The sequence below is a fragment of the Falco punctatus genome, assembly GCF_963210335.1.
Source record: "Falco punctatus genome assembly, chromosome: 4".
In the NCBI taxonomy this organism is placed as follows: domain Eukaryota; kingdom Metazoa; phylum Chordata; class Aves; order Falconiformes; family Falconidae; genus Falco; species Falco punctatus.
In genome coordinates this window covers 88,907,166-88,915,232 of record NC_137583.1, presented here as the reverse complement: position 1 = coordinate 88,915,232, position 8,067 = coordinate 88,907,166, and positions in this window count along the sequence as shown.

The window sequence follows — 8,067 nt, the reverse complement described above, 5'->3', positions numbered from 1 at the left end:
GTTTGAAGACTGCTTTCTCCTACTTGCTTTCATTTAGCTTCCACGGTGGCTATCAAAGTCAGATGCCCATTTCCATACTACAGCATTTAAATCAATTCTGAGCATATTTGCTTTGCTTGACTGTACTGAAAACCAGTACAGTCTGGGATTTTTTTTCCTACACATGACTTGGAACCAAAAATTTACCTAAGCTCAAGTTTAGCTCTCAGTTATTCTTAGTTTGAGCATTGAAGTTAGATCAATTGAGAACATTGCATTCAAATATATAAAGTGACATTTTCCACATTCAGCTGAAAAGGTTATGCATTTTTTCTTTGTGAAACTTCCATCATTTGGTTATAGCAAATAGCACATGCAAATAAGAGAACCACAAAATGTGGAGTATCAATGTTTTCTGAGGCTTCTGTGCAAACAGAATATGCTACTCCTGAACTAATAGAGGTTCTCAAGAGTTGGGCTAGACCATGCTGACATTGGCCTAACCCCACCATAAAGCTGATTCAGCACTTTTACTGCTTCTCTTGGTACTTCCCTGGAGTCTAGCTTCAAGTCTTCTACAAATAAATGAGCTTTCTTTAGATGTGAGATCAGGATTCAGAGGAAAAGATTTAGAGGTAAAATTTGGATTCAGAGTACAACTTCCAAAAGCGAGGCACGTGAGGTCCAGTAGAAATGAGGCTTACTAACCTTACAACATGGCACAGATATGAACACTTGAATGCTAATTATTCTACCACAAAAAGTAACATTGTTAAAGGAATAACAATAAGGTAAGAACTTGTTTTGAGCAGACTCATAGTATGTGAAATCTCTCTACATCTGCTAGGTGTTAATAAGCTGAAATTGAATTCCTTAAGCTTTCATATTAAGTGATCTGCACTTCACCCCCAAGCTGCTCTAGCTTGTATGTTATGCTGTCTTGGGACTCATAGTTTGTGGTTTTAGCAGGTCTATGCTAGACAGGCAGCTGCTTCCAAATCTTTCTCCCAGGAGGGATTTCTCAGGGTTAAAAGCTTGCCATGCAGCCCTTGCTCCTGTCTGCAGCCTGGGCTTATGGGAAGCCCTGAGAGTTTGATGGATGTGAAGCAATCAGCTGCCCAAGTGAAACAGCAAATCTTTTTGGAGACTTGTTGGGTTTAACGGATAAGAGAAATTTTGGATGTGAAGGGAAAGTGCTGTGCTTGTTGGTGGGGACTTGAAGGGACCATTGCCAAAAATAATGCAGAGAGTAAGTGGTATGTGACCCAGTACAGCATGGGTTTAGTGTGCAACACTAGCAGAGAGCCCAGAGGTGAGAAAACTCCCTAACGTAAATTCAAACAATTAAATGCCACAAGCAACTAGGCATTTCACCCCTTACCTCTCATTTCAATAGCAACTTAAATAAACGTTACAAGTAGAAATTTTCTCTTAATTTTCTCAAGTCCAGAAAAGTTTGGTTGATACAGTAGAACTAAAGATTTTTATTGGAGGTGGCTCTGAAATAAAGCTTCACATCCAAAATTTAAAACAGTGGTGTTTAGCTTCTGTTTTGAATAACTCCTTCCCCCCAAAAAAATTCCCAAACCTGTGGTCCAATAATCTGTGACATCACAGCTCTTCACTAGTTATCAGAAGTGATTCCAATGCTCCATGGAGCCTTCCTGTCAATGTAGCTTTAGAGCTGATGTGAGCAGAGGTGACCGATGATTTACTACAACTGCGAAGTACTGTAAGGTTGAAATGCATTAAATGTCTTCATGTATAGTAAGTGTATATAGTATAATGTCTTCAGGTTCTGTAAACAAGTAGATAAAAACCAGTGCAAATGGACTTTGCTGGTTTTTTGGCAGTAGCTAGTTAAAATTTCAGTTTTGGAAAACGTATGCAAAAAGAATAATCAGTTCTATTTCTTTTACTTTGAGAAACTGTTTGTTTGAGCCAAAGGTCGGGAGTGGATCACCATGCTTCTGTTGTCCCAGTCCAGTGTATATTGCCTGAACTTGTCACCATGTTCCATTATTTGTCTCCATCTTTGGCATATCTGCTCAGTTGTTTGTTTCCCGCCCCCCCCCCCCCCCCCCCCACTTCTGACAGTGAACATGGCATTCAGAGCCTTCCTTCCTGTGTCATTGTGTGCCACATACCTACTTGCCGTTTGACATCTTTCTTCATTCATTTTTCTTCACAGCTTGTCAGCCCAGAACCATGTTTCTTCATCTCTCTTAATTCTGCACGTTCACTTAGTGTTCATTGACTCCTCTGCATTGGTTCTCATGCACTGCACATGAGCTCAGCTTTCATAATTTTATCCTGTATGTCCTCATGCCTTCACATCGATTCCTCTGTGGTCTCCTTCCTTTTCCCGTTCATTAATGTTAATGTGTCCACCACCTGCTGGCAATAAGCTGCAAAGCAAGAACGCTGAGCATATTTCTCTTTTATAATTTAAGCCTGGGTCAGAGTCCAGACTTAACTGGGAATTTATCTTCCATTCAAACCAGAACATAACCTAGCTGAAACTGCAGGGCTGGACAACAGTTCACTGACTGTCTCGTTTGCAGCTAATTTCAACTGTAAAGAAGGCTTCAGAGCCACAGGATTGCAAAGCAGCTACCTCCCTGACATCCTGAATGAGTGGCCTGGAAGAGCCTGGGCTCCAAGGAGGACGAGCATCCAATGGTGGGCTGCTGTTTCAGCCGCTAAATAGCAGGGAGAGCTTTAGCCCAAGTATAGCATCAGAGGCCGAGGCAGAGGATCAGCAGGTTTTCTGGACCAGATGTTAGTCTTAGGACTTACTGTGGTATTTGGAACAGAGTGCAGTAACAGCTAGCCAGGTCAAATGGGTTTGAAAGGCTTGCTCACTGCTATCTCGCAGGATGGTCAAATGTGAGATCCTTAGATCATGCAAGCTGGACCTGCTCTCACTCTAAGATGTCTGTTTGTATAATTAGTATCTTGGACTGGACTGTAGTTGACTGCGTTATACACTGCATAAGCATATATGAAAGCACGGTTCTTGTTCCTGATTAATGCACTGAAGATTGAACTGCAAGAGTGCTGTTCCAGATTGATTTGCAAGCTTATGCAGGAAACACTGGTAAAACATGTGAATTCTTTCAGCAGATAAATCTTCATTAATCCAGTGTTTTATGTTTTTATAACTCAAAAAATAATAGTTTAAACTCTGCTGATGTATATAAAAAGTGAAGCTAATTTGTTGGTTGTTGGTTATTTGCTAAGTATTCAGATCTTAAAAAATAATACTATCACCCCAAAGGTGTTTTTTAACTAAGGCTTTTAGTGATTGGCAGTAGTTCTAAAATTGCCTGCCTTTAGGACTCCAGTTCAAGAAAAGCTTCTGGTTTTGCAGGGAGTAGTCTTGTGCTTCTAACCGATGAACGTCAGCACTGAGCAATAACGTGGTTGTTTCTGGCAAGTTCTACTACATTCAGACTTACAGAGCAATTGGCTGTATTATCTCTTAAAATAGTTTCTCAGGGATAATTCTTCTTATTTCTTTTGAGATGAAACTTGTACAACATAAATTATTCACCATATAGGTAAAATCAGCAAAGGATGTTCCTGAGTTTTGAGATCCATTCAAAGCAAAAGTCATATGAATTTATATAAACAACACATCAAAAAGAAAAAAACATTTTAATAAACCCCCGGGAAGTAAAAATTCTGTGGTTTGCACAGCTGTTAGTTGGGAAGCAAGTGAGCTTGAGTGGCCTAAAGCCACTCCTCAGCTGCTACTGCTTTCTTGGAGAGAGACAAATACATCTTTTCATTATCCACCTTTGGGCACCTTTGTTTTGGCCAAAGGCAGCAACATTTCCAGCTGAGTCTTGGGTTCAGATTACAGGCTGAAATGAGATTTTTATGTAGATTTCAAATACATCTAAACTGTTATGTTTTCTACATTGATACCTCTTTTTACAAGGCACAGTTCTAATGCCATCTGATGTGCACATAGCATACCTGCTGCTTAAGGGTTCTGAGTGTTTTATCTAAGACAGAAAAGAATTTTATTTGCTTTACAAGACAAGACAATACAAAGACAAAACTGATTTCATCTGGTGGGTTTTCTTTTTCTTTCTGAAACTGTAAATACAAAAAATTAGTTTCTGCCTGTGTTTCTTATGTTCTGAATATGGATAGAGATTATTTTAAAACAAAAATAAGTGACTTGCTTTCTCCCAAGTAATTTAATTTTAATGAAACGGAAACATATTGGAGTGAGCCACTAAATGGATCAACTTACAACAGGCCACCACATATCCCAAAGAAATGTTCCTTAAATGGTCTGGAATGACACTTTGAAATATTCTGTGCTGCCAGCAAAGGCATGGAGACTCAGAGATGGACACTCCACTGCTCCATCCTGGTGCGGCTTGGCTGCTCACTGACAGAGTTGTAAATGGCTGCAATATGTTCCTAACACGGTAATCATGGAGGAACTAAACTTTACGTGTTGATATGTATTAGATAAAAATAGCCCAAATAGTGTAAATCTTTGGTCACCTGCTGGCATATGAGTACAGAGCTGGAAATTATAGATTTTGAATCCCACAGTGAAGCATGGAAAAGAGCTGTTCTCATAGGGTTGGTGGATCATGATTATCCAGAACAAATAATTCACAAATTATTTTTGTTATTCTAAATATTAATCACTAAATCCTCAGAGCCTGGTTCTTAGTTAACAAGTGACAATATGAGGAGCCTGTAAACACAGTCTTCAGACAAGTTTACTCCCTGCTTGCTGTGTTCAAATTACAATTTTTCAGGACAACAAGAGTAAAAAACTTCTGACTAGAGTGTAGAACTTGCTGGCACTAAACAACTGCTCTAAGCATTACTGTGGGGTCTGCATACAGGTTAAGCCACAAAACCCATGGAGAAAGAGGAAAAGTACCATAGAACAAATAATTTCTTACATTCTCTTCAGTGTCTGCTATAGGAAGCTTTTTTAGCAGAACTGGTGATGGCTTTATTTCTTTTACCACCCCAGGTACCAAGGGCATCTTTGCATCCTACCGCAGAGGTGTTTCTATAGAAATATATGAGAGACCACGTGGTGAAACACCCATCAATCTTTTTCTCAGGGTCTCCCATGTAGCTGTCATGTGGGAAGGCCTCTTCATGTGTGGCAATATAGGTACCAGCACAATTAATTTCCCTGGGCAAGGATTGCAGATGCTTGTATGTCCTTTTAATCCAGCATTGTATGTGATTCTTAAAAAAAGTGTATTGTGAAAAGTAATAGAAAAGAGTTTAACTACTTCGTACACTGTTCTGAAAAAAAGAGTAAGTAAGGGACAAGAGCAGATAATGCTGAGTGAGAAAAGTGAGGTGAGCATGATTACCTACTGATATTATATCAAAGAGTAGTGAGATTAATGAGAATATCTTGTCCTTTGGAATGACTGAAGAATTTTTTCATTTGCAAGGAGATGAAAATGTTTTGTTTGTTCAACTGTGGCTGCTGAATAGGTAATACAATTCTTGGCTTGGCTGTGCTTTGGAAGTTGAAGCATCACAGCCCTTGTTTATGTTTACTCTTAATACTTGATGAACTAAGCCAGGAAGTGAACCTCTCTTAGAAACTCTGTTTTTCACATCCCAATCCATAATCCTTGGCCTGAGGTAAAACCACTTCAGACAACTCAGTAAAGCCAGGACTGGTCCCATAAATAAAATTTCCGGAGCAGACTGTCTGCATAGGAACTAATTGCTTAAGTTGTACACAGATCTGTACAGCCAAATTATTTTACTTTTTTTTTGTTAAGAGTTCATCTCTTATTTTTTGGTCTCACAAAAAGGTGGTGGTGTCTGCATGTTTTTTTTAATAATTTTTAGTTCCTTGGGAAACCGATACCAGGAAATAAAAAATGTCATTGATTTGTTTACGGTCCTTTAAAGAGCATCAAGCCTCTTTGGTTCAAAATTATGCTTGTCATTCACAGGAAGCAGTTAAGGTGAATGCTTGTTGGTGGAATAAGCAACATGGACCCCGCCATACTGACTTCTTCCTATTTTTTTTTTTCCTGACAGAGATAGGTACCAATCCTTTATGTATATTAACTGCTAGACACTGCCACAAGGTCTTGACCTGCCTACTTTGAAGATCACTACACTGTTTTATAGAATCATAGAATCATATAGGTTGGAAAAGACCTTTAAGGTCATTGAGTCCAAACATTAACCTAACACTGCCAAGGCACTAAACCATGTCCCTAGGTGCAACATCTACACATCTTTTAAATACCTCCAGGGATGGTGACTCCACCACCTCCCTGGGCAGCCTGTTCCAACACTTGACAACCCTTTCAGTGAAGAATTTTTTCCTAATATCCAATTTCAACCTCCCCTGGCGCGACTTGGGGCTGTTTTCTCTCATCCTGTCACTTGTAACCTGAGAGAAGAGACGGACCCCCACCTCACTACAGCCTCCCTTCAGGTAGTTGTAGAGAGTGCTAAGGTCTCCTTTGAGCCTTTTTTTCTCCACACTAAATAATCCCAGTTCCCTCAGCCACTCCTCATACGACTTGTTCTCTAGACCCCTCACCAGCTTTGTACCTGTGTCTGGACATGCTCCAGCACTTTAACATCTTCCTTGTAGTGAGTGGCCCAAAACTGAACCAAATATTCAAGAACCTAGTATTATGAGAACGAGGGCTTTACCTTGTCAGGCAGGGAGAAGGCATTGCACGACAATAGTGCTGAGTGGCAGGCAGTGGAGAGCAGCTCAGACCAATGTACCACTTAAGCAGATTAGTTCACCAGCAAAAAGTTGTTTTTCTGCTTTGTAAATTTGACTTACAGAGCTACTTTTGGCTTTATTGAGTTGTCCAATGTAGTTTTACTTCAGGCCTAGGATTTTGTTTAGGATTTGAGAAATGGTGTGTGGGGTTTTGCCACTGTGTTCTGAATATGTAGAAATACCTTTACACGCTTAGTAGTGTTGAGTGGGAAAGGCGGGTCTGATCAGCTCAAGACAGTATATTCAGCTGAGTACATGGGACAATATTTGATTGCAATTTGTAGGAAGAACAGACAGCTTACTGTTATTAAATTATGAAATTTCATGGAATGATTGTGAAACTTGTGGGGGAATAGAATGTTTCAGTTTTTACAAAACTTTTGTGTTGTGCGTGCAGTAAGAAATATTTTCTTGGGGTTTTTTTCCCACATTCAGATACTGTAAAATAGCCTCGTTTCTACTGTGTCATGGGATCCCTGTTTGTTTCCCACAGAGGAGCTATCTGATGAACCGCTGTCCCCACAGCCCATTTACTGTAGACATGCAGATTTTGTCAAATGCTTTACCGGATGGAGAGAAGTGATATACCTATGCCTGTGGATAGAATCAAGAAGTTTGTGCTTTTCAGTATCAACAGAGAGGCCAAGCTAAGCAGCTCTGCATACTCCCATTGACATTATGTAAAGGACTTTTTGTTTTGTGCATTTCTGCAGTGAAAGACAGTTTCACCTGTGCAGTGGAGAAGGGGAAGAAAGAGTATAAGGAAATCAAATAAAAATTGGGGGCTGAGGGCTACAATTTGTATTCAGAACTACAGATTACTACTCAGGCTCTTTTTATTTCTTCTCTGATATGGTTTACTGAACTAGAGAGCTATAAAATGAATCACAACATAACGATACTAAAATACAATGTGACCTAAGGTACAGATTACCTGAGCCTCAGTGTAGAATAAACTATGTGAGTTTAGACTTTTTGATAATTGTAATCTTATTTTTATTAAAGTCCAGGTCAGTCTGTATCACATTTAATTTGTTGCTTCCCTCAGATCTGCCGAAAAACAATTTCTATCAAAAAAGACAAATCATTCTTAAAAGAAGATCCCAGTAATTTTTCTCAGTTGATTGAACTAAGTTGATGTTTTGCTGTGCTGTGGTAGCTACAAAATGTTTGGATTATTTTGGGTTTTAGTGGTTGACATACAAGATAGGGAATAGATGGGATTTTAAGAAATGTTAGCTTAAAGCTCAGCATCACATAGGAAGGCTATGATGGAACTGTGTTGGAATATAGGTCTTTTTGGTTTCAGTGTATTGACATAA